Source organism: Lolium rigidum, chromosome 5 (genome assembly GCF_022539505.1).
Source record: "Lolium rigidum isolate FL_2022 chromosome 5, APGP_CSIRO_Lrig_0.1, whole genome shotgun sequence".
NCBI lineage: Eukaryota > Viridiplantae > Streptophyta > Magnoliopsida > Poales > Poaceae > Lolium > Lolium rigidum.
In genome coordinates, this window is record NC_061512.1 from 57,716,348 (window position 1) to 57,744,152 (window position 27,805).

The 27,805-nt window shown below is 42.2% G+C and overlaps 1 pseudogene; it reads right to left on the reverse strand.

The window, feature by feature from the left end:
* Positions 1–22,845, reverse strand: part of LOC124655999 — a 171,549-nt pseudogene extending 148,704 nt beyond the window's left edge.
* Between the last annotated feature and the right edge of the window lie 4,960 nt (positions 22,846–27,805).

Genomic DNA, 27,805 nt, shown 5'->3' on the forward strand with positions numbered 1-27,805 from the left:
GCGTGATGTCCTCCATAAACACTACCATGACACTTACTCAATATCTCTTTTTGTTCATATTCGGGGACACATCTTCGCATAATACCATCCACTCCTTCTTTATATAAGTGTGGGTCATCCCAAAAATAATGTCTCAAGTCATAAAAGAATTTCCTCCTTTGCAGAGCTGAAAAGGTTGGGGGCAAGTACTTGGAAACAATAAAGTTAGCATAATCAGCATACCAAGGATTATCTCGCGAGCTCACCTTTATTAAAGTCGATTGTTCATTTGGAAAACTATCATTAACAGGAACAGGATCATAAGCAATATTTTCCAATCTAGACAAATTATCAGCAACAGGATTATCAGCACCTTTCCTATCTACAATATGTAAATCAAATTCTTTCAAAGGAAGCACCCATCTAATAAGCCTTGGCTTAGCATCTTTCTTTTCCATAAGGTACCTAATTACAACATGATCAGTATGAACTGTGACATTTGAATCAACAATATAAGGTCTAAACTTGTCACATGCAAAAACTACGGCTAATAACTCTTTTTCAGTTGTAGCATAATTTCTTTGAGCAGCATCAAGAGTCTTACTAGCATAATGAATAACATTTAATTTTTTATCTACTCGCTGTCCAAGAACAACACCTACAGCAAAATCACTAGCATCACACATAATTTCAAAAGGTAAATTCCAATCAGGAGGTTCAACTACAGGAGCAGTTGTTAAGGCTTTCTTTAGAGTTTCAAAAGCTTCCTTACAATCATCATCAAAAACAAAAGGTGCATCTTTTTGAAGAAGATTAGTAAGAGGCTTTGAAATTTTAGAGAAATCTTTAATAAATCTCCTATAAAAACCAGCATGACCAAGAATACTGCAAATACCTTTAACATCCCTAGGATAGGGCATCTTCTCAACTGCTTCAACTTTTGCTTTATCAACATCAATACCTCTCTCAGAAATTTTATGTCCCAATACAATTCCTTCATTAACCATAAAGTGCCATTTGTCCCAATTAAGAACAAGGTTAGTTTCTTCACATCTCTGCAAAACTTTATCAAGGTTTCGCAAACAATTATCAAAAGAATTCCCATAGACAGAAAAATCATCCATGAAAACCTCTACAATCTTTTCACAAAAGCCATGAAAAATAGCGGACATGCATCTTTGAAAAGTAGCAGGAGCATTACATAAACCAAAAGGCATACGCCTATAAGCATAAGTTCCATAGGGACAAGTGAAAGTGGTTTTCTCTTGATCTTTAGCTCTAACAGCAATTTGTAAACCCAGAATAACCATCAAGAAAGCAGAAATGAGTATTTTTAGATAGCCTTTCTAACATTTGATCAATAAAGGGTAAAGGGTAATGATCTTTCTTAGTAACTTTATTAACCTTACGAAAATCAATGCACATTCTATACCCTACAACTACTCTTTGAGGGATGAGCTCATCATTATCATTAGGTACAACAGTTATTCCTCCTTTCTTAGGAACACAATGTACATGACTAACCCATCTACTATCAGCAATAGGATATATAATACCAGCTTCAAGAAGATTCAATACCTCATTCCTTACCACATCCTTCATCTTAGGAATTAGACGATGATGTTCAACAACAAGTTTTGCATCATCTTCCATGTTGATGGCATGTTGGCAAATAGAGGGAGAAATCCCCTTCAAGTCATCAAGAGTGTAGCCAATAGCTCCTCGATGTTTCTTCAATATTTCCAATACTCTTTCTTCCTCAAAATATGAAAGCTTAGCACTAATAATAACAGGATATGTTTTCTTATCATCAATATAAGCATACTTAAGATTATCAGGTAACGGTTTCAAATCAAAAACAGGATCTTCCTTTGGTGGTGGTGTTGTACATAGATCTTCGACCGGTAAGTCATGCTTAAGAATGGGTTGACGAAGGAAAATTTCATCAAGCTCATTCCTTTCTTCCCTAAAGACTTCACTCTCGTGATCCTCCAAATATTGCTGCAAAGGATTAGTAGGAGCAAGAGCAATAGATGCAAGTTGTTCAACTCTAAAGTCATCATTAGGCAATTCAGCTTCATGAGGAGCTTTGGCAAATTTAGAGAAATTAAACACATAAGATTCACCAGCAAATTTAGTCACAATTTTCTCTTTCTTGCAATCTATAATAGCTCCACAAGTATTTAGAAAAGGTCTACCAAAAATGATAGGACAAGTATTACTAGCAGCAGAACCAAGTACCAAAAAGTCAGCAGGATATTTAATCTTCCCACATAAAACTTCCACATCTCGAACAATACCAATAGGAGAGATAGTTTCTCTATTAGCTAGCCAAATAACCACATCAATATCTTCAAGTTCACAAGAACCAATTTCATGCATGATTTCCCTGTATAGCTCATAAGGAATGGCACTAGAACTTGCACCAATATCACATAAACCATAATAACAATGATCACCAATTCTAACAGAGAGCATAGGAACAGAGAGCATAGGAACAATATTAGAAGCATCTTCACAGAAAATGATGTGACCATCTTGTACATTTTCAGTCACAAGGTCTTTAACTATTGCAACAGCAGGTTCAACATTTATTTGCTCCTCAGGTTCTATAGGTTTCTTTGCACTTTTGTTAACCACACTAGTTATAACAGAATACTCTTTCATTTTAGCAGGAAAAGGAATTTTTCGATATAAGCTTCAGGAAGAATGCGATCAACAGTTTTAACTTCAATACATTTACCTATAGGTGAATCAGTTTTATCTTTGTAAGGTTCATGATACTTATTAAAATTCTTCCTAGGCAATTCAAAATGAGAGGCAAAAGCTTTATAAAAATTTCCAACAACTTGAGAGTCAAGACCATAAGTAGCCCTCATATTTCAAAATTTATCAGTATCCATAAAAGTTTCAATGCATTCATAATCATAATTTATACCTGACTCTCTACCTTTTTCATTCTCCCATCCTTCAGTATTCTCCTGAATCCGATCAAGAAGGTCCCATTTAAACTCTTCTTTGTTGCGTGTGAATGATCCAGAACAAGCAGTATCCAGCAAGGTTTTATGTTGAAAAGAAAGTCTCGCATAGAAATTATCAATGATGATATTACCAGGAAGCTCATGAATGGGGCATTTGAGCATTAAAGACTTCAATCTCTCCCATGCTTGGGCATTACTCTCTCCATCATGAAGCCAGAAATTATATATGCGGTTTCGGTCTTTGTGAATTTCACTTGGAGGATAGAATTTAGAATAAAATAGAGGCACAATATCCTTCCAATCAAGAGAATGCCCATACTTCAGCAGTTTATACCAATGCGCCGCTTTACCAGACAGCGACATAGAGAATAATTTCTTCCTAACTTCATCCATAGAAATACATGCACACTTGAATAACCCGCATAATTCATGTAAAAACAATAAATGATCTCCATGATGGACAGATCTATCCCCTTCATAGCGGTTATCCACAACACGTTCAATAATTTTCATAGGTATTTTATATGGAATCACTTCCTCACCTGGCGCCTCATCCACTACCTTTGCAGTAGTAGTAGATTTCCCAAATAGGAATTCAATAGAACATCTCTCCATAATGAATTATAGCAGCAGGCAAAAATAAAAACAGCACGTACAGTAAAAGTTTTCCTTACCAATTCCACTTACCAATAGCGCTTCACTCCCCGGCAACGACGCCAGAAAATAGTCTTGATGACCCACAAGTATAGGGGGTGTATCGTAGTACTTTCGATAAATAAGAGTGTCAAACCCAACGAGGAGCATAAGGTGTTGACAAGCAGTTTCGATGAAGGATTCACTGTAAATGCTCACAGACAAGTTTTCAGGAGGTTTTGATATAGCAGATAAATAAAGTACAAGTAAGTAAAATGCGAGAGTAATAATTGCAGCGAGTGGCCCAATACTTTTTAGCACAAAGGACAACCCAGTTTGTTTACTTATAATGACCAAACGTTCTTGAGGACACACGGGAATTTAGTCTAATGCTTTCGCTTCATATAGTTGATTAATCTTCATTGTTTTGATAAGTGCTGTGTGGGTGAACCTATGCTAATGCACCGCCCTTCCTAGGACTAATACATACTTGTGATTAAACCCCTTGCAAGCATCCGCAAATACAAGAAAGTAATTAAGATAAATCTACCCACAGCTTTAAGCTCTGAGATCCTGCTATCCCTCATGCATCGATATACCAACGGGGGTTCAGGTTGATGTCACTCCCGCAAACCCACAATTAGCAACTGAATACAAGATGCATTCCCCTAGGCCCATAAAGGTGAAGTATCATGTAGTCGACGTTCACATGACACCACTAGAAGAATAACACCACAACTTAAATATCAAACCATTAAATATTACTCAACATAGTTCACTACTAACATTTAGATTTCACCCATGTCCTCAAGAACTAAACGAACTACTCACAAGACATCATATGGAACATGATCAGAGGTGATATGATGATGGATAACAATCTGAACATAAACCTTGATTCAATGGTTTCACTCAATATCATCAATAACAAGGAGTAATCAACACCGGGAGAGTTTCCCCTATGAAATAATCAAGATTCAACCCTAGATGTTACAGCGGAGTCGAGGTGCAGTGGTGGAGATGACGGTGTCGGTGGTGGAGATGATGATGATGATGATGATCCCAATGAAGTGCAGCTCGATTACGGTGACGATGGCGACGATTTCCCCCTCCGGGAGGGAATTTCCTCGGCAGATTTCTGCCTGCCGGAGAGCTCTTTTCTCTCTGGTGTTTTTCCGCCTCGCAGAGGCGGCGGTTTCTATCCTCGATGCCTTCCTGCACCTTAGGGTTTTCGGGAGATGAAGTACGCGAAAGGGCGATGGCCGAGGGTGTCGTGGGCCCTCTCCCCACGTGGCGGCGCGCCGGCCTTGGTGGCTGCGCCAGCCTATGGGGAGGGCCCATGGCGGCCCTCCTCGGCCTCCCCTTTTGGCTGGCTCCGTCATCTGGCCAAATAGGAGCTTTGGTATATTTTCTGTCAATTGTTGATCTTCAGAAATATTGTATCCTGACAGTGCTTTTTCCAGCAGAATTCTGACTCCGGTGAATAATTCTCCAATAATCATGAAATATGCAAAATAGGTGAAATAACATAAGTATCATCTCTAAATATGAAATATATCAATGAATAACAGTTAATTATGATATAAAATAGTGATGCAAAATGGACGTATCAACCCCGCATGCGCTACCCTCAGTCTCAGCCCACGCGTGCTCACCCACCGAGGTTCGACTACCGCGACCCCGATGCCAGCAACGACGATGTCGGCGACTATGACGAATACAGTGGCGACGTTTATAGGGATAGGCATGACTATGACTAAATCACTCCAACATTCAAAAACAAGTTCGACCGATTGTGACTTAATCTGGCCACACTACAAGAAATATGCCATAATATGACGTTTTTTATGATTGGAAATCAAAATGTTATAGCTTTATGACGTTCCTAGCTTTGACCGTCGTTGGCCACTCGGGGGGGGGGGCAAAACCCTAGAAAATCGTGACGTTATTGGGCAAAAACGTCATTGGCAATTTAGGTCAAAACGTCATTAGCAAAATTAAGTGGCCTACGACGTATTTCCACTGCCGATTGCGACAAATCAATAACGTCATTGGCATTTGGCTCAATACAATGGTATGTGTTTGGCTGCCATGTCATCCATTTTGCCTATGTGTCCCTTTTCGGGTCCCACGCGCCTCACACGTGTCACTAGAAGCAACTGGCTTGAACTAACTGACATGTAGGACCAACTAATACTTGTGTCGTGTCCACGTGTCAATTTTCACCTACGTGCCATGTCCACGTGTCAAATTCCGCTTATGTGTCCACTTGACCTATCTAATATGTGGAACCCATATGCCATACGGACAAAACATACAACGTATGGGACACACGCACCTGACACTAAGTGATACAAAACGATGTGGCATGTGGGCCACAAATAATAAACTTCGGTGACATGTAGCGCATTGACTTGTACCCAATAGACTCGCGTATCCAGCAATTCCGTGGACACATTTTTCTAGCCAATCGAAATGCATGAAGGAGGCTACCCACAGATCACCCGTCAAAATGGATCTTAGCCATCTACAATAGCCCGATCCAACGCTTGGGAACTCACTCTTCACCGCACCGAAATTTTGGAGCGAATCTGCGCGGGTTGTGAAATTGGTGTTGGCGCCACAGGCTTTCGATTTTGGGCCGCGGGAGACCAAAATTTGGTCCGAAAGTTTTTCTAGGTCAGCCTGTATCCAACCCCACCTACTCCTCTCACAGACCCCTCCCTCGTCTCCTCCACACACCCTCGTGCGCCGCCTCCACCTTGATTAAGATCTCTTCCTTCCCCGGCGCCACATCGCCGGCCACCGCAGACCTCCGGCGCCTCTCCTCCCCTCCGCACCACCTCCGGCCCCTCACCCTCGACCGGTCGACACCCATCTCCCCTCGTGGGATTTCTCCCCTGCGGCTGACCCCATATAGATCGAGGGAGCACGCCCGCCATGCTGCCCCTTCTCGCCAGTGGCCAGGCTTCAACAGCCAGCCGGCCTACCATCCCGTTGCCCCTCCGTTGCTTCACATCCTCCTATTTCGGGTCGAGGAAACAACCATACGACTAGGGAGGCAACAGGTGATGTTGAACATGTTCGGCAACCGGATTCACCCTACGGGCCAGATGCGGTAGGTCTACAAGCCCATGCCTTCACTGACGATGGTGTTCCCGTGTTCTACAGGACCGCCAACAACAGCGTACAGGTGGTATTTTACTTCGACTACGCGCCGTATGCCTAGTAGTAGCCTCATAAAGCAGTAGATGATTTGGCTTCCGTGTCTGCTAACAACTTGCAGTAGAACAATAGAGGATATTAGATGCAGATCACGATTTTTGTGTCATCTGTGTTTTAATTTGTATTGTTTGGCTGTAGATCTTTAGAGGTTTTTGCAGTGCATCTCGCTGGGCTAGATGCAGATCCATTTTAGTTGGTAAAAATTGTTGTTTAAGTTTGTTCGGAATAACAGTACGGGCTTCATGGGTACAAAATCACCTTCCTCGTTTTGTTCTAGCTAGGATTTATTGAATCCATTCATGCTATATTGTTGCTGCCTAGTATTTCCTTCATTGCATATTTATTCAGATAAATAATTTTGTGGAAATATTAGTCCTCTTTATTATGAATCAAGATTTGATATCAATTTCTGCTCATGCTTATTTTATTTCCAAGTGGGAAAAATTTACGTAGTTGTAGGTCACTAGATGTTTTTGGGTATCCATTTGGATGAGCTGCATGTGGATCCATCAGAAGAATCCCTAGGTTGGTTTTGGTGCTTGTCTGAGAGGAGGTTTGTCTCACCTTCTCCTAAATTTGATAACTTGTTTGCTGCCTGCATGGATGGGAATTTTATAGAAATTTTGGTTCCTGGACATGTCATTCACATTGTTCTCTGACTGTTTATGTGTGTTTTCCTGTGAACAGAGGAAGAGGTTTGGGCTGCTGATGTCTACTGCCCTGCTGGAACGGGCTTTGGTTGGACCTCTGATCAAGCTTATGTTAGACTTTGACCCAGGGTGTTGACAAACTTATATGTGTTGTTGTTTCAAATGTCCTTCATTTGTTATCAGTGGATTAGGGAAAAACTTTCTGGTAGCAAACCAAGTTGGTGATAGTGTTTATTGATTTGTTAGCTTGTTCCATGCGTGTCTGTGTATCCCCTTGCTCATTTGTGGCGCATGAGTATTTGCTGCTGTCTGGAGGCAATTATTTTACCAAGTATGCAATGTACTGAATTAATTTAGTACTACTCCTCTAGGGTTGTATCAAACCTGACACACGTGGATTAGTTCAACAATGTGTAGATGCTTTCCTAGGGTCCTTTTACTGATTACTACAACAGTGTGTGCTTGCTGTCTAGATGCCAGCCATAGGAGTAAAGTCAATGGTTGCTTTACACCATCTTGGAGTACTAATTTTTCTTCAACTAGACTTAATTTTCTTGCAGTAGAGTAACTTCCTGATGGCAATGGTTGCATATCACAGAGATACGCTGCTGCTAGCGCAGGCGAGGTGTGCTTCTTGGAACTGGCTAGGTGCGAGCTGGTGAGATGCTGTCGAGCCTGAAGCAATGATGCCTTATCTAGATTAGATAAGTCTTTGGTCTATCTCATTCTCCTCTTTGTTACTTGGTTGATGGGCCATGATGATGTGCATTATTTTGAGTCAAGTACCTATGTGATATGGAATATATGGTCTGAATAGCTTTGTATTAGGGTCTGATCAAGTCTCCATGATGTTACTTTATGGTTAATTATATACGTGTTGCTTTCTTTTCAGTTTATGATGTAAGTGATAAATCATAGTCATAATGATCTCCGTAAAATGGAAAATATTATACTCCAGTTCTCTATTTCCGAATTTATTGGCTGCATGATGTTTCAGGGGTAGCAATTACATGACTAGCACTCTTTTATTTCACTTTAGGACATGCTCTCATTTCTCTTGCAGTAGATAGAGGCACGAATCTATTACAGTCCGATGCATATTTTTCTTTGGAAGCATGAATGTTTTGTGAATCGTGAAACTGTTATTTTGTCTAGTCCCTGATTCTTGAATGGTTTTCATTATTGGCTTGACCAGTTAAGTATGTACTTGTGGAGTAATTTTCCTTTGCATTGTTGTTGTCATGCAAAATAGTCCAGTCCCTGATTCTTGAATGGTTTTCATTATTGGCTTGACCAGTTAAGTATGTACTTGTGGACTAATTTTCCTTTGCATAATGTTGTAGAGAGTCTTGCCCCGCGCGTGTTAGCTCCTGAAAATATAAAGACTTGGGCTTCAGTGGGTTCATATCGTTAGCAGTGTTGTAAAATTGCAATAATATATGTTACTCCTAAGTATATATGTGAAAGGCCTTGCACACTCTATTAATCTTGTGTTTGGTTATTGCTTTCTTCACTTGAATTGTTATCCATCTAGCAATCTATTTTGATCACGACATGATGAATCAAATAATTGCACTTAATTTTGTAGTGACATTGAGCTATGGAGGACGACACCTTCATCCGAGATGAGGAGCAAGAAGAAATGGTGCAGAAAATGATATATGAGAGAGCCCATGGACCGGAACCCGATGAAGAACCCGATGGATATGACGATGATTTTGGCTCATAGTTTCTGAACGATGTCGGTAACGGACTTGAGTCTGAAGAAAGAAGAGACAACGAAGTGTCCTTAACAAACTCCGGCGAGGTGTATATTTATATATCAAGGCTATGTTCATCACTAGATGCATTGATTTCTTTGTATTGCACTTATTAACGAATCATTTTTCTTTTAGCCTTCTGGATCATCGAGCAAATCTGTTAAAAATCAATGAGCCCCGACGCAACGTGTAAAGGGCGAGGGTAGGTTAGCCCTCACCGCATTTAAGGATAGTGGTGAACCGGTGGACCCCAAAGAGCACAGCCGTAAATTTATAAATCGAGCTGGAGTTCTTGTTAGGGACCATGTACCGATGAGTATTGTAGAGTGCCATAAGCCGAAGAACGCGGGGGCTGAAGCTAGTTATGTCAACGATACTCTAAAACTTTTTCTTTGGGACAGTATACTGACACACTTCAGCCTACCGGAAGACATGACAGAAGGCCAGAAGAAGAAAGTGAAGGAATCGACTCTTAAGAAGATGGCCACACAATTCCAGACCTAGAAGAAAAATTTATGGGCCAGATATGAAGATGAAGATCCAGTATTCACTGGAAGTCTAGTGAAGATAAAAGATCACTGGCTTGCATTTAAGAGGTGTAAGAAATCGTCTACTGTTGTGTCCCAATCAGTCACAAATACAAAAAATGCTTGAAAGAAGAAACATTTCCATCATTTGGGGTCAGGTGGCTACAAGACCGCCATTCCGAAGTGGAGAGCATTTCAAGCTAAACTGATGGAGGCAGGAATCACTCCACAGACATGGGACTGGCCCGACTGGTCCAAATTCTGGTTGTTCGCGCATGGGGCAGGGTTGGACCCAAAGACAGGGCATATCGTTGCAAAGGGAAAATGGAAGGAAAAAAATTGAAGCAATCACGACGCAGCTTATAGATGCAATTGAAAAAGTTAGAAAGGGAGAGTACATTCCCGATAGAGAGAATGATGAGCTGACGCTCGCTCTGGGGAATCCTGAACACGTTGGACGGATAAGAGCCCTCCCAGGTGTCACCATGAAGGAAGCGTGATCGAAGTGCGCTGACACTTACAGAAGCCGTTCGAGAAAGAAGAAGCAGGAGTCAGACAGGTTAGCGGAATTGATAAATAGGGTGGAGGTGCTTGAGAAAAATCAGAGGGCACCTGACCAACCGCTGTTTCTAGAAAATCCCCAAGACGATACCGCCCCATCTCAGTGAAGAAGCAGTGTGGGTTCCTCGCATCTTGAAGAATCTGGAGGAAGCTACCCCGTGGATTATGTCACGGAGAAGACATATTGCGAGCTACATGTGCTAATGAGGAACGTGTCTGTTAAGGTGGCGGTCGGCTATGTTTACCCAAATGAAGATGGAGCAAAGCACCATCATATGCCCATTCCAGCTGGCTGTGCTCGTGTCAGGGTGGATGACGTTGTGACGGGTTATGAAACAATGGAGCTTGATTTTGCAGGAGGTAATGATGAGAAGACAATGGCCAATGTCAAGCCCGGTTTCGCCCTATGGTCCAAGAAATACATCATCCTTTTGCCAAGGCCACAAACTCCTCCTCGTAGCAGTCCACATGAGCAGAAAATTCCACATGAGCAGCAATGGCAATCGATTCCTCCTGGTAGCAGTCCACATGAGCATGTAGGGATTCGTAGCATAGAAAACAAAAAAATTCCTACCGCGAGAACGCAATCCAAGCCAAGATGCAATCTAGAAGATGAGAGCAACGAGGGGATGAACGAGACTAACCCTTGAAGATTTCCAAAGCCTACAAGAGGAGGCTCTCGTTGCTGCGGTAGACGATCACTTGCCGCTTTCAAAAGCGCGTAGAAGATCTTGACGGTGCCACAATCGGGCAGCACCTCCGTACTCGGTCACACGTTCGGTGTTGATGACGACGTCCTTCTCCCCGTTCCAGCGGGCAGCGGAAGTAGTAGATCCTCCTTGGAATCCCGACAGCACGACGGCGTGGTGGCGGTGTCGATGGAGATCTCCGGCGGAGCTTCGCTAAGCATATGCGGGAGAAGTGGTGGAGGAGAAGTAGCTAGGGTTTTGGGGAGAGGGGGCTTGGGCGCCGGCCCTCATAGGGGTGCGGCCAAGGTGGAGCCAAGAGTGGCCGGCCAACCCCTCCCCTCCTCTCTTTATATAGGTGGAAGCCCCAAGGATTAGGTCAAAAGTCTCCGAATAAGACCCCAACATAAACCTTCCATATGACCAAACCTAGGGGGAGTGGGACTCCCCCCTTTCCTTGGTAGGGTGGCCGGCCACCATGGGGAGGAGTCCACTTGGGACTCCTCCTCCCTTAGTTTGGCCGGCCAAGGTGGGTGGAGTCCCTCTGGGACTCTACCTTCCATGCTGATTTCTTGTGGACTCTTCTAGAACCTTCTAGAACCTTCCAGGAAAAATACCGGATCATTTTCAAAACTAGAAAATGACTTCCTATATATGAATCTTATTCTCCGGACCATTCCGGACCTCCTCGTGATGTCCTGGATCCTATCCGAGACTCCGAACAAAACTTCGAACTCCATTCCATATATTCATATCTACTTAAACGACATCAAACCTTAAGTGTGTCACCCTACGGTTCGCGAACTATGTATACATGGTTGAGACTTCTCTCTGACCAATAACCAATAGCGGGATCTGGAGATCCATAATGGCTCCCACATATTCAACGATGACTTTAGTGATCGACTGAACCATTTACATATGATACCGATTCCCTTTGTCACGCGATATTTTACTTGTCCGAGGTTTGATCATCGGTATCTCTATACCTCGTTCAACCTCGTCTCATGACAAGTACTCTTTACTCGTACTGTGGTATGTGGTCTCTTATGAACCATTCATATGCTTGCAAGCTATTTAGACGACATTCCACCGAGAGGGCCCGGAGTATATCTATCCGTCATCGGGATGGACAAATCCCACTGTTGATCCATATGCCTCAACTCATACTTTCCGGATACTTAATCCCACCTTTATAACCACCCATTTACGCAGTGGCATTTGATGTAATCAAAGTACCTTTCCGGTATAAGTGATTTACATGATCTCATGGTCGAAAGGACTAGGTAACTATGTATCGAAAGCTTATAGCAAATAACTTAATGACGTGATCTTATGCTACGCTTAATTGGGTGTGTCCATTACATCATTCATATAATGACATAATCTTGTTATTAATAACATCCAATGTTCATGATCACGAAACCATGATCATCTATTAATCAACAAGCTACTTTATAAAGAGGCTTACTAGGGACTCTTTGTTGTTCACATAACACACATGTATCAATGTTTCGGTTAATACAATTATAGCATGGTATGTAAACATTATCATAAACACAAAGATATATTATAATAACCATTTTATTATTGCCTCTTGGGCATATCTCCAACAGTCTCCCACTTGCACTAGAGTAAATAATCTAGTTTACATTTGTAAAGATATAACACCTTGGCCTTCCGGTGCTTTATCATGTTTTGCTCACGGGAGAGGTTTTTGTCAACGTATCTGACATGCTCAGAAACGTATGTATTTTGCAATTCATTTGCGTCTTCACGCATCAATCATTTTCCAAATGAGTTGGCATTTATCGTATATGTTTGGTCTTCTGGTGGAACCTTAATTCCGCGGTCTGAAATATGTCACTAATATTGTCATACACAATATAGCTTCAAAGTTCTGACACTATCGGAACTACACTAAGTTCTCAAAGAACTTCTTGACTTAACATCCTCAATCATTGTCAAAACAATGACATACTCTGCCTTCTTTTGTAGAATCCGTTCACAATATTTAGAAATCTTCTAAATCTAGCATTGTGCTACCTTTTAAACAACACTTAGCCTAATTTGAGATTGAAATTTTATTTTTATATGTGACAAAACCAATATCGGTGCAACACCTTACAGCGATTTTTTTGTCATTTCTCCATACAAAACTATTTATATACCCTTGGTTCTTCTAAAGTACACAGGGATATTCTTACTGTTTATCCAATGATTATCACATGAATCATTTTGGTATATGCTCCTAACATTTTAGAGTACAGGACATCTGATTGTGTACATATTATTCGTGATCCATAATCACTCATGTGTTTTTACTCATTGAGTGTCAGATACACTCAAGTCTTCTTAAAACTTCACATGAAAAGAACACCTTCTTAATATTTCTATATTGAACTACTTCAATTTCCATTCTATGTACTTTGACTTAAACTTATTATGTGTTTCAATCTATCTTCATAGATCTTGACACTAAATATGTTTCTGTCCATATTCTTTCATTGAAGTTAATTATAAATGAAACCTTTTATAATCAAGTATATAATTACATCATTTATAACCAACTATATGTCATCTACATAAAGTATTATAAATATGTCTCAGCGCTCCCACTTAATTTCTTGCAAATGCAAACATCTTCATCGTTTATGATGAAATCCAAAACTCTTTGACTATTTCATCCGGTGAAGATTCCAACTCCGCGATACTCACTTCATCCAATTGAAGTTCCCATACCTATCTAGTATTCCATGGACTAGCAAAACAATTGGTTGTATCTTGTATACACCTTTAATACACACTTCTGTTAAGTAATGTATTTTGCCATCCTACTATCATATCTCATGAAAGAAATATGTAGCGATTACTAGAATAATCCACATAGACTATAAGCATTGCTACGGAAAATCTAATCTTATCGTAGTCAACTCTTTGAACTTTGTCGTAAACAACTTTTCGACAAGTCGAGCTTATTCAAGGATATTTCATCCAAGTTCATCAATTTTATAGATCCATTTACTTTCAAAAAGTATTCATCTATCTTAGATTTCATGGAGTATAGCCATTTTAACGGATTTAGGGCCCATCATAACTTCTTTGTTTGTAGTTGGTTTATCATTGTTCAAAAACAATCCTTTGTTCACAAATCATTTATTTGATCACAAAGTAAATCATACCTACAAGGTTCAATAAGTACTTTGATCTCCATGACTATAACATTTTGTAGACATGGGAGCCATGATCGTCGTGGCCGCTTCTGGAACTAATTCCGATGCTACGCTACTCGATCATTATGCTCAGGTTCATAAACCTTATCAAGTTCTATTGTCCTCCCACTCAAATACTTCGCTAAAACAATTTCTTGGAAATAAGTAAGAAACATCGACAAACACTTTTGTCTTTGTCTCCATAGTGGAAAGAATTCCCAATTAATTCTTTGGGATAACCCACAAAGACATTCATCCGATTTTGGTTCACCTTATGCTATGCATACCAAAATTTAAGAAAGGACTATTAGGGTTCATACCCATGCCATAAATCGTATGGTGTCATTTCAACGGATCATGATGATGCTCTATTCAGTGTAAAAACGATAGTCTCTAAAGCATAATCCACAAAAATATAATGGCATCAATATTTTATCTCATCATTGATCCAACAAGGTTTGGATACATCTCTCGGATACTCCATCATCACTATGATACTCCAAGAAACGTGAGTTGTAGAACAACTTCATAACTCTCTTAGATGTTCGCTAAAACTCGTAATTCAAATATTTCCACTATGATCCAATCATAGATATTTGACTTTTCTATTACGATGATTTCCACTACATGCTGAAATTTATTTGAATCCATTCAAATGTTTCAAACTTCTTCCTTATCGAATATATCCACATATATATACTCAATTCATTGTTGGAAGTTTTCACGAAGTAGAAGAATCTCCCGCACATAACTATGCCCAGTGAACCACATACATCATCATATATGTTTTCACTAAGTTAGTTTCCCGTTCAACTCTTGGCCTATGAACGGTATTTTAGTCATTCTCTTTAGAAAAGATTTGCAAGCGCCAAACGATTCAAAAATCAAATGACTCCAAAAATCCATTTGCATGGAGTTCCTTCATGCGTTCCTTTCTAACATGACCTAAATGGAGGTTCCACAAATAAGTGGAATTCAAATCATTTGCCTTATGGCATTTTAGCGTCAGTGTTATGTATGTGTGTTTCACCATTAAGATTTATAATAACTTATCCATCGTACATGGAGTAATGTCATAATTTGAACAACTCATTGTTTTCATTTGACCAGAGCAAAATAACAATTATTAAGTTCTTTATTATAAATTATAAGGGCTAGGTAGAATGCCAACGACAAGCATAATAACACTTTATTATGTTCCAGATGTGCATTATTACCATATTCCTTATTAGTCACTTAGGCCATCATATTCTTGTATTGTGTTATATTGTATGACATCTCATACCAACCAATTTGGTACAAATACCCAAGAATTTCATTATGTGACCAAACAAGGAATACATCCATAACATGTATATCATTTATATACACCTGAGCTAGACTTTCTAGTCTTTTCTTTCTTTCTGCCAAAATATTTTTTTTAGTTTCTCTTTTAGCTTTCCTCATTCTCGAAAAATACTTCACCTTCAATGAACTTCTAGGTTTGTTGGTCAAATACCAATAACCTTGAGGTTCTTACTTTGAAGTTGATCATCATATGACAAGTGTTTCAGATTTCACTATTAGTAACTTTGTAATATGATGAACAGTTTCACTCATAATTTTATCCATCATATCATGACGACTTTTCCGAGACCATGTCTGTACATGCTAGGCTCGTAAAGTTTAACCTCAGTATTCGCATGTGCAAATCCGGCTTGCACCCGTTGTATGCACACGTAGAATCTATAACACCCGATCATCACGAGATGCTTCGAAACGATGAGTCTTAGCAACGGTGCATACTAAGGACGATCACTTCATGGATATGCGAATATCGTTAGTGCCCCAATAGTTGGAGGATTGGGACGCCTTGCGTCTTCAACCTTCGTACATTCCCATAAAACTTATGAGTTTATGTAGTCTCACCAAATTATATTCTATCATCTTGCAATAAGGTCTTAGATATCACATATATCTCATACCTTTGATTATTTCTGAAAACTAAAATTTTCAGCTCCTTAGTTTTCAAACAGATTTGAACTTCAAGTTTCATGGAGACAAGATGACTTTAGGTACTAACTGAAACCATAGCTCTTTGAATCAACAATGCGAGGTTTACTAAAAGTTTGCAATAGGACTTAATTATTTCTTGATTCTTTAACAATACGGTACCAGTCCGTAAAGTTTCTTGTCAGACTTAACAGTATTTCTATCTCAATTACAAGACTAGCGCATGGTAGAAAAACGGATGCCAATACTACAAAATTAATTCAAAATACTACTCGTACTATGTTTATGATAATTAGTTCATGTTTTAATCTAATTACTAATGAACTCCCACTTAATACAACATCCCTCATAGTTGTTAAGTGGTACACGATCCAAATCCACTACATCAAAACCGATCATCACGTGAGATGATGTAGCTTCAATGGTGAACATAAATATGTTGATCATATCATCCATATGACTCGTGTTCAACCTTTCGGTTTCCGTTGTCCCGAGGCCATGTCTGTACATGCTAGGCTTGTCAAGCTAACCCAAGTATTCCGCGTGTGCAACATGGCTTACACCCGTTGTATGTGAACGTTGAGTCTATCACATCCGATCATCACGAGATGCTTCGAAACGACGAACTATATCAACGGTGCATACGAGGGGAGAACACTTTATTATCTTGATATTAATGTGAGGGATCATCTTATAATGCTACCGTCGCGTTCTAAGAAAAATAAGATGCATAAAGGATTAACATCACATGCAATTCATATGTGATATGATATGGCCCTTTAGTCTTTGCGCCTTCGATCTTCATCTCCAAAGCACGGACATGATCTCCATCATCAACGGGCATGATCTCCATCATCGTCGGTGTAGCGTCAAGGTCCATGGCGCCGTCTTCATGATTGTTCACCTCATGTAGCAACTATTACAACTACTTTGAAATACTACTCAACATGAAATTTAAAAACAACCATAAGGCTCCTGCCGGTTGCCACAATACAATAATGATCATCTCATACATATTCATCATCACATCATGGCCATATCACATCACCAAACCCCGCAAAAACAAGTTAGACGTCTCTAATTTGGTTTGCATATTTTACGTGGTTTAGGGTTTTCGAGTAAGATCCAATCTACCTACGAACATGAACCACAACGGTGATACTAGTGTTGTCAATAGAAAGAGTAAATTGAATCTTCACTATGGTGGGAGAGACAGACACCCGCAAAGCCACTTATGCAATACAAGTTGCATGTCGAACGTGGAGCAAGTCTCATGAACGCGGTCATGTAAAGTTAGCCCGAGCCGCTTCATCCCACCATGCCACAAAGATGCAAAGTACTCGAACTAAAGACAACATAAGCATCAACGCCCACAAAACAATTGTGTTCTACTCGTGCAACCATCTATGCATAGACACGGCTCTCATACCACTATAGGGATTCATAGCATAGAAAACAAAAAAAATCCTACCGCGAGAAGGCAATCCAAGCCAAGATGTAATCTAGAAGATGGGAGCAACGAGGGGATGAACGAGACTAACCCTTGAAGATTTCCAAAGCCTACAAGAGGAGGCTCTCATTGCTACGGTAGACGATCACTTGCCGCTTTCAAAAGCGCGTAGAAGATCTTGACGGTGCCACAATCGGGCAGCACCTCCGTACTCGGTCACACGTTCGGTGTTGATGACGACGTCCTTCTCCCCGTTCCGGCGGGCAGCGGAAGTAGTAGATCCTCCTTGGAATCCCGACAAGCACGACGGCGTGGTGGCGGTGTCGATGGAGATCTCCGGCGGAGCTTCGCTAAGCATATGCGGGAGAAGTGGTGGAGGAGAAGTAGCTAGGGTTTTGGGGAGAGGGGGCTTGGGCGCCGGCCCTCATACGGGTGCGGCCAAGGTGGAGCCAAGAGTACCCGGCCAGCCCCTCCCCTCCTCTCTTTATATAGGTGGAAGCCCCAAGGATTAGGTCAAAAGTCTCCGAATAAGACCCCAACATAAATCTTCCATATGACCAAACCTAGGGGGAGTGGGACTCGCCCCTTTCCTCAGTGGGGTGGCCGGCCACCATGGGGAGGAGTCCACTTGGGACTCCTCCTCCCTTAGGTTGGCCGGCCAAGGTGGGTGGAGTCCCTCTGGGACTCTACCTTCCATGCTGATTTCTTCTGGACTCTTCTAGAACCTTCTAGAACCTTCCAGGAAAAATACCGGATCATTTTCAAAACTAGAAAATGACTTCCTATATATGAATCTTATTCTCCGGACCATTCCGGACCTCCTCGTGATGTCCTGGATCCTATCCGAGACTCCGAACAAAACTTCGAACTCCATTCCATATATCCATATCTACTTAAACGACATCAAACCTTAAGTGTGTCACCCTACGGTTCGCGAACTATGTAGACATGGTTGAGACTTCTCTCCGACCAATAACCAATAGCGGGATCTGGAGATCCATAATGGCTGCCACATATTCAACAATGACTTTAGTGATCGACTGAACCATTTACATATGATACCGATTCCCTTTGTCACGCGATATTTTACTTGTCCGAGGTTTGATCATCTGTATCTCTATACCTCGTTCAACCTCGTCTCATGACAAGTACTCTTTACTCGTACCGTGTTATGTGGTCTCTTATGAACCATTCATATGCTTGCAAGCTATTTAGATGACATTCCACCGAGAGGGCCCAGAGTATATCTATCCGTCATCGGGATGGACAAATCCCACTGTTGATCCATATGCCTCAACTCATACTTTCCGGATACTTAATCCCACCTTTATAACCACCCATTTACGCGAGTGGCGTTTGATGTAATCAAAGTACCTTTCCGGTATAAGTGATTTACATGATCTCATGGTCGAAAGGACTAGGTAACTATGTATCGAAAGCTTATAGCAAATAACTTAATGACGTGATCTTATGCTACGCTTAATTGGGTGTGTCCATTACATCATTCATATAATGACATAATCTTGTTATTAATAACATCCAATGTTCATGATCACGAAACCATGATCATCTATTAATCAACAAGCTAGTTTATAAAGAGGCTTAGTAGGGACTCTTTTTGTTCACATAACACACATGTATCAATGTTTCGGTTAATACAATTATAGCATGGTATGTAAACATTATCATAAACACAAATATATATTGTAATAACCATTTTATTATTTCCTCTTGGGCATATCTCCAACAGAGCAGCAATGTCCACACCTACCTGAGAGGGACCCTAGCTCGAGTCCACCATCTCGAGATCCTCCGCGTAAGACAGCCCGTTAAGCGGAACGGTACGCCGCCTAGGAAAAGACCTAGAAAGAGAAACCATTGCCGCCTGTTGAGAAGTTACCTTGGGAAAAAACTATCGAGGAATGCATCAAAACCTCTAAGTCCGAGGTGGAAGCCCATTTTGCTAAGAAAGTGCCAGAGATACCTTTTGAGAAGACTCTAGATCCGGTGAAAGTTGTGCGTACCGTTGAGAATCTATATGACCCTGTACCATCGCCGCCATATGACTATATGTGTTCTATTGAAAGGTCGTATGACGATATGGTGCAGGTGAAAAAACCCGATCAATCGGTGGTCTCGGTGAAAAAGGGAAACAAGTGCACTAGCTCGGAGAACAACCCGTTCAATCGGTCCCCCCTCTCAAGGTGTTTGATGAGAAGGCCATTAAAAGTTCTCGACAAAACACAACCGATTAACCCATCGCTGAAGTAGCATATAAATTTGTTCAAGGGAAAGATTTGGTCGAGAATGTCAGGTCGCTACCAACAAGTATGCACAATTTGCATGTGTGGTACACTAATGCCACAAAGAGAGGGATCGAGGCTATCATGGTGCGAGTTAGGGATGAGCACTACTTCCAAGAATACTCTGTGAGCGTTGACTTCTGCGAACTTTTTTAGTTTTACAATCTCCGGGCCCTCGACAAATCTATCATCAGTGTCTATTGTCTGTAAGTGGTTTATTAATGTAATTTGAGAATTCTTTAGTTCAGCTCGTTCATTGTCTACAAATTATCCTCAATTTAATCTTTTGTGCACTATATTATGCAGATCAAAGAAGCTCGAATGCAAAAGGGATGAAATCACGGACATTGGGTTCATTGACCCGAATACAATGCATGAAAGAACCATAGAAGATCCCATCTATAACAAGGATACACCGGAGACTTTGCTAAGGTTTTTGAATCGACAACGTGACAAAAAGATAATGCTTTGGCCTTACAACTTCAAGTGAGTGTTACTGTCTTATAACACATTCTATTTTTCTCACCATATGTTAAAATTTTAACTGATGACTTATATCTATGACACTGCATATTTAAACGTGCGCAGGTACCACTTTATTATTATCATCATTAAAATGTACGATGGAGATGTTGAAGTATTTGACTCACTAACCAAAGAGCCTATACTATACAAGACGGCTTTTGATATGCTCAAAAAGTAATTTTAATTCTTATCGGTTTTTTCGTTAATTTCTTGATAACAAAAAATTGATAACTCTTTTTTGCATTTTCTTTTGTCGGGCAGCATATGGCAAACGTTCATCCAGGAAGATCTGACCGGTGGATGGAAACCGAAGCTGATATGGCGTGCGAACAAAATATGTAGTACTACCTATGTCCACACACCTTTATCATACTTGATTATTGTTTGATTGAATTATATTCTATTACAGAAATGCATGAAAAAACAAGAGGGCTCTAATCTATGTGGATACTACGTTTCCGAGTACATCCACAAAATTGTCAGCAAGAGAACGAATAATCAAAGAAATAGAGAGGTATGAAAACAATATTCAAAAATTTATTTTGTTACCATAAGTTGTGTTGAGTTTCAGTCATAATTGTTTGATTTTGATTTGATATATATATACACACATAGCTCATGTATTCATTTGTATCTCATTCTTTTACAGTTGGCAAGAAAGCGGGACAGGATCTCAATCGAGCACCGCCTGAAAGCAATTGACGAGGAATTGGCGGGATTTTTCCTTCGGGACGTCATACCCACCTTCGGAGAGTACCACTATTCATGAAGATCTACATGTAATATATAGTTTGACTCGGAGAGTACCACTATGCTACATGTAATAGATAGTATGCCTCGTAGAGTACCACTATGCATGAATATCGATCTTCATGCATGTACTACTTAATTTGCAATCTTATGCAATTACATGTGTTATATTATATGCACCAAGTTGATATGCATCACCTTGATCTTCATGTACTACCTAAACCCAAACGCGTTTCTGGCGCATCGCCGCAACCCTCGTACACTGAAACGGTCCGATACCCCTAAATCCCTCCTAAAACCCTAAACCCGGAATTCTCTGCCGCGGCAGAGATTTATGCACTTTCTCTGCCGCGGTAGCCAACCTTTGGTACCGGTTCGTGTTACAAACCGGTACCAAGGGTCCTAGCCCTGCGGTCTCCTAGGTGACCACGTGGAGGCCCCTTTAATACCGGTTCGTAAGGAACCGGCACTAAAAGGGGGGGCTTTGTCCCGAATCTTTTGTACCGGTTGCATTTACGGTACAAAAGGCCCTCTGGAACCGGTATTGGCCCTTTTTATGCTAGTGTTAGTCTGGGTTTTGCAACCGGGACAGGGCTTTGGGGATTAAAGGCCATCCCCTTTAGTCCTGGTTCAAATGTACTCCGGGCCTGAAGGGGCCTCCACGTGGTGCGGCCAGGGGGCTCATGGTGGAGGACCTTTGGTCCCAGTCCGTCAGACGAACCGGAATTAGAGGGTCTCTGCCGTGGCAGAGGAAATGGCAGTTTCTCTGCCGCGGCAGAGGTTTAGGGTAGAGCAGCGTTTCTCTGCCGCGACAGAGTTTCAGGGTTTTATGTTATTCATTCAATTCTGCAATGCACACATCATTCAACAAACCAAAAACATCATCATGTATATATAGACATCGTCATGAAACACAGGTTAAGTAATGCATGTTTACAATATAAAGCTTATCCGCTTTAGCATATCTATTCATATCCCTAATGTCATAGATATGTGAACTCCCGATGGTGTTCTCCAGTTCGAGCTATGACCTCCCTAACTAAGAATCCCGCAAGTTCCTCGTTAAATTGCTCGTATGCGATCCTCCGTTAGGAGAGAGTCCCGCACACGTTCCATCTAAATTAAAAAAGGAGATCAATATATAGGAATGGAACTCAATACAATTGATGCTAACAAAATAAGATTGTGAAATATTGTTCACGTACACGAGGGGCATGTATAGCCGCCTCCGGGTCCCTATGATAGGACATCTCGCGAATGAACTCACAGATGTAGTATCCACATAAATTATTTCCTGGTTCCTGCTTCAAACACTTTACGAAAAAATAATTCGATCAAACTAATAATCAAGCATGATAATGCATGGTAATCAAACAAAAAATCAAAGAGATTTGTGGGCATATAGCTATAGTACTACTTACAGGATAATCTTGAAATGTAAGCTCTGGTTTCCATTCACCCCTAGCAGTCTTGATGAACCATTTCCAAGCCCTGCCCGGCAAAGAAAAAATGAGCAAATGAGTTATTAATTAGTTGATATAATCAAATGAGAACAGATGAAAGATGTCGATACGATATTGAATGAAATTACCTCTTTATCATGGCAGCCATGTTCGCCCATTGCCCATGGTCTTTAAGTTTTGAGTCCATGACAAGTACTACTCCTTTGTTAAGGTGAATGATTAGGAGAATATAGTGGAAGCTGCACACGCATAACTCACATCGAGTAAGCGAAATCGAATGTAACAGAACACGATTGTAGTAGAACTTATCAGTAAAGGAAATAGGACTGGGGTCCACAGTTCACTAGAGGTGTCTCTCCATAAATAAATAGCATGTTGGGTGAACCAATTACAGCTGGGCAATTGATAGAATATCGATAAATAAATGACAAGATGATTACTATGAGATTTGATATGGGCATTACAACATAATACATAAACCATAATCCAACCGCATCTATGACTAATAATCCACCTTCAGGTTATCGTCTGAACCCCTTTTAGTATTAAGTTGCAAGCAACAGACTATCGCATTAAGAAATGTGTGTAAAGTAAACAATAGAATTACCCTCGGATAAAACATTGTTGTTTTCTCCCTAGTAGCAGAAGCACATCTAAAATCTTAGAAGTTATAAAGTCACTCTCCCAGAAAACTAGAGGCATGAACCTACTATCGAGCATAAATACCCCCTCTTGAGGTCACAAGTGTCCACTTGGCCAGATTTTCTACTAGCAATGGAGAGCATGCAAGATCAAAAATAACATATGACATGAATATATAATCAATCTCAACATAGTATACAATATTCATCGGATCCCAGCAAATCAAACATATAGGATTACATAAAGATGATCTTGATCATGTAGGGCAGCTCACAAGATCGATACATGAAGCACAAAGTGTAGGAGACAACCATCTAGCTACTGCTATGGAACCATAGTCCATAGATGAACTACTCACACATCACTTCGGAGGCGGGCATGGCGATGTAGATGCCTCCGGTGATGATTTCCCCTTCTGGCAGGGTGCCGGGAAGAACTTCAGAACCCCCGAGATGGGTTCTGCGATGGCGGCCGCGGCGGAAGTTTACGTGGATGGACGCTCGGGTGTCCAGGGTTTTCCCGAGAAGATGTATAAATAGGCGGAGGATTTAGATCGGTGGAGCACCTGGTGGGCCCAAACCACCCCTAGGCGCGGGCCAGGTCCAGGCCCCGCCTAGGGTAGGTCTGGCCGCCCTGCTGCGCCTCTTCAACCCCCCTATGGACTTCATCTTCGTTTCAGTAAAATATTAACTTCGGGTGTTTCGTACAATTCCGAGAATATTTCCTCTACAACTTTTCTGAAATACAAAAACAGCAGAAAAATGGAACTGGCACTGTGGCATCTCGTTAATAGGTTCTGACATGCGGGGCCACGTGTCCAGAATTGACACATCTCCATGTGGGCCCGATGGAAATGGCACCTGGGACCCATGTAGGCCGTACAAAGTATGTAGGCCTAGCAAATTCTAACATGCGGTCCCACCTAGCTCTGGCATACCGGGCCCACCAAGCTCATACATACGGTCCCAGTGAGTCTAACATGCCGGGCCTACTAAACCTCTGACATGCGGGGCCACGCCACATCTCCATGTGGGCCCGATGGGAATGGCACCTGGGACCCACGTAGGACCGACAAACTACGTAGGCCTAGCAAGCGCTGACATGCGGGGCCATGCCACATCTCCATGTGGGCCTGGCGGAATTGGAACCTGGGACCCACGTAGGCCTGACATATTATGTAGGCCCACCAGGCTTTGACCTACGGGGTCATGCATCTAGAATTGACGGCAGGCAGGCACTTGTGCTCGCACGTGCGCAATTTTTTTTGGCATGGCAACTGACATGTGGAACCCATGTGGGTGGTACTGAGAGTTCTGGTCCACTTCGCATGCTAGGAGGCTATCAGAACGGGCGGCCCCACGCATGAGGGTCATGTCGGTACCTGACATGCGGGCCCGAGTTCTGCAGGCCAGGTACATGTGTGCAGACAATGTTTGTCTCCCCTTACAAATATGGGTCCCAGTGTTGTTGGCCTTGGACTGTTGTGCGGTCAGACAGAAAAGTACGTGAACAGAAGCGTGGAGAGTGTGGGTTAGGTGTGTCCACCGTCCCGGCTACGCTTGTTGTGACGAACCCCCCGCCGACTCCGTAGTTCGGGCCGCCCACCTCGCGCGACACTCATTTATGCACAATCGTTGACGTTTAGACCTCGCCCGTCACTGATTTTTGGGTCCGAGCGGCACAAAACGCCACCTGTGACGCGAAAACACGCCACCGTCACAGAAAAAGACATTCGCTGACGAATTTCTCAAACGTCAGCCCCAGACCGTCATTGAATCCCCACTTGTTACTAGTGTATAAAAAAATTTGACAGAGGCTTCTTTGGCACAAAATGCGCCTTCATCTGTTCCTTTACGACTTCGTCGTTATGCTCATCAGTCCGCTCATATGGTAGCAACTCTGGAGTCTTAGACCTCTTTGGAGATTTCAGAGTTGATGATCTCTTGGGAGTTGTAGTACTCTTCCTCTTTGGCTTAGGTCGCAGACTCGGCGGAGTCTCCTGACGAGGAGGAGGCGGTGGAGTATGCTCACGCGGAGGAGACTGCGGTGGCGGAGGAGACTGCTCACGTAGAGGAGAATCATCACGTGGAGGAGAATCATCACGCAGAGGAGAATCATCATGCGGACGAGGCTACGGAGGTGGTAGAGAATGAGATGGAGGTGGCATGCTTGGCTTCGAACCTGGAAACACAATTTTTTCCTTCCGCCATAGAACAGTGGTTCTAAGGGCTTCTCCTACTTCAGCGATTTCCCCAACTTCACCTGCTGTCACTTCATCCACCCCCGCAACAGCATAGCCATCTTGGACCGGACGACAATGGTAAGTTCTTGTAGGAAAGACATAGCCGACCGCCGCCTTCATGGATATGTTCACAACTTTTACATGCAGCTCACAAGGACGACTCTCTGTGAGATCATCCACGGGGTAGCGAGGAGGCACCATCACCTGATAATAATTATCTAGCTAAGTGCAAGCCACACTGCTTTTCTGATGCTAAGATTGCTGCGGGTCGATAGCATCGAATTCAGTATCTTCATGCTGCCCCTGAGATCACTCGGTTGTAAGTACTTTGTTAATTTGGCTTTAAGGATGCTCACAGATTCCTCTAAGCATGGTATGCGGTCTGATTCCCTTGCCTTTCTCCTCGCATGGCTTTTATCAGGAAATATCTTCCTTTCCTCGGGAAAGCCACACTTCCACGGAACGGAGCCTTCTGTGCCTCGTGTTTGTCTGCCGTGTTCTTTGTTCCCAACGGCGCGTGTCGGCTCGTCGTTCTCTCTTTTGGGATGGAACCTCCCCTCCCGCACGTCCCTATGTGCATCTATAAGGGCTTCACAAGGATTTTGAGATGTTCTTTATTATAAATACACTTCCAAGTTTCTGGGTCCAACCTTCCCCCAATCCCGTAGAAGCACTCCTTCGACCGTTCGGTCCAATCGAATGTCCCTATTTGGATCCCTTTGCTGACCAGTACCGCCTCAGCTACCTGCCACTTAGGCCTATTAGCCCTATAGCCACCTGGACCCGTAATTTGGTGATATTGCTTCAACACAACATTTGCCTTATTTGTTGCCAACCTTTTCTTAAATTCTTCTCACAGCATGTACTTCACGAATTCGGGCTAGTGATATTTTATCTGCTCAGATGCTCTAGTGAAGTCCGGATTCTTCTTTTGCTTGACAAAGTCCTGGTGCAATCTTTTCTTATGGTTCTTGAATAGTTCAGACATCTTGTTTATACCAAAACCCCTTGTTTCTCCTCCATATGTCTGGCTCTATCGACCTTCTTCTCTGGAGGTAGGTGCAAATGTGCCATGACCCGACGCCAAAGGTTGTTTTTGGCTACATCATGGACATAATGACCTGCTTCAGCCTCTCCCTTCGGCTTGTGCCATTCTCGAACAGTGATTGGGATGCGGTCCCTAACAATCACTCCGCATTGACTTATAAATAACTTTGCATCCTTGTCGGGAGCGATCGGTCGGCCACGCTAACCGATTTCGACGATGTCGAACCTAGCACCTTCAGACAACTTTTTGGCCGGGCCTCGCTTTGACTTTACTGAAGAATTGCTCGATCCAGAGGGCTAGAAAGGAAAGAATTCATCGTCAATATATATATACAAATTAGTTAATGCATATAGTCATCAGCGTCTTAATTTATGTACCTCGGTGGACTTTGTAATAACTAAGGTTCCATCAGCGGAGCCATTATCTTCTTCCACACCTGAGCCATCTTCTCTTCGCTCAGGATCCTCCGCTCCCTCACCGGAGTCATTCAAATACATTGCGGTGACATCATCATCTCCACCGCCATCATCCAGAACACCGCCGGCTATGAGGTTCGTCATGAATTCTTCTTGTACTTCGTCTCTGTCAGCGTCCATAGTTTCTGCAACGACTTGCAAGTTATAGGAACCATCATATAATCACATATATAGATATTAATTAAGGATAATGCAGAAAACATAAATTGGATATACATATACGAGTTATTAATTAAGGATAATGTAGTGCTGAAAGCAGATATTGCATTTACATGCATATATAGCCAGGGTCCATTTTTATTTAACCCTAATACATCACTACCACCTCTCAACGGCACCGACGGGTCCTGATCCGCGCCGGGTGAACACCCAAAGCCACGGAGCAATCACAGGACCATAGCTCACGTCAGATCCCTGCAGAACTGACAATATGTTCCTATACATGGTGTCTAACACATGCAGAGGTAACGACGAACGTGTTCGTCCTCCTCTCTAATGCGGCGACCTACCACCTCCTCGGGGGCCGGCTCCCTCCGCACCGATCATGGCCCACGCGACCGCCACCAAAGAAGATTCAGGTCGACGACAGGACCCGGATTCCGCACCAAGATGCGCGCCCCGGAATATAGCACCTCCCAGTGCCACCCCGGCGTAGCCTAGTCCCAGACCTCCCCCATCACCAGCATCTGGTCCAGAACAT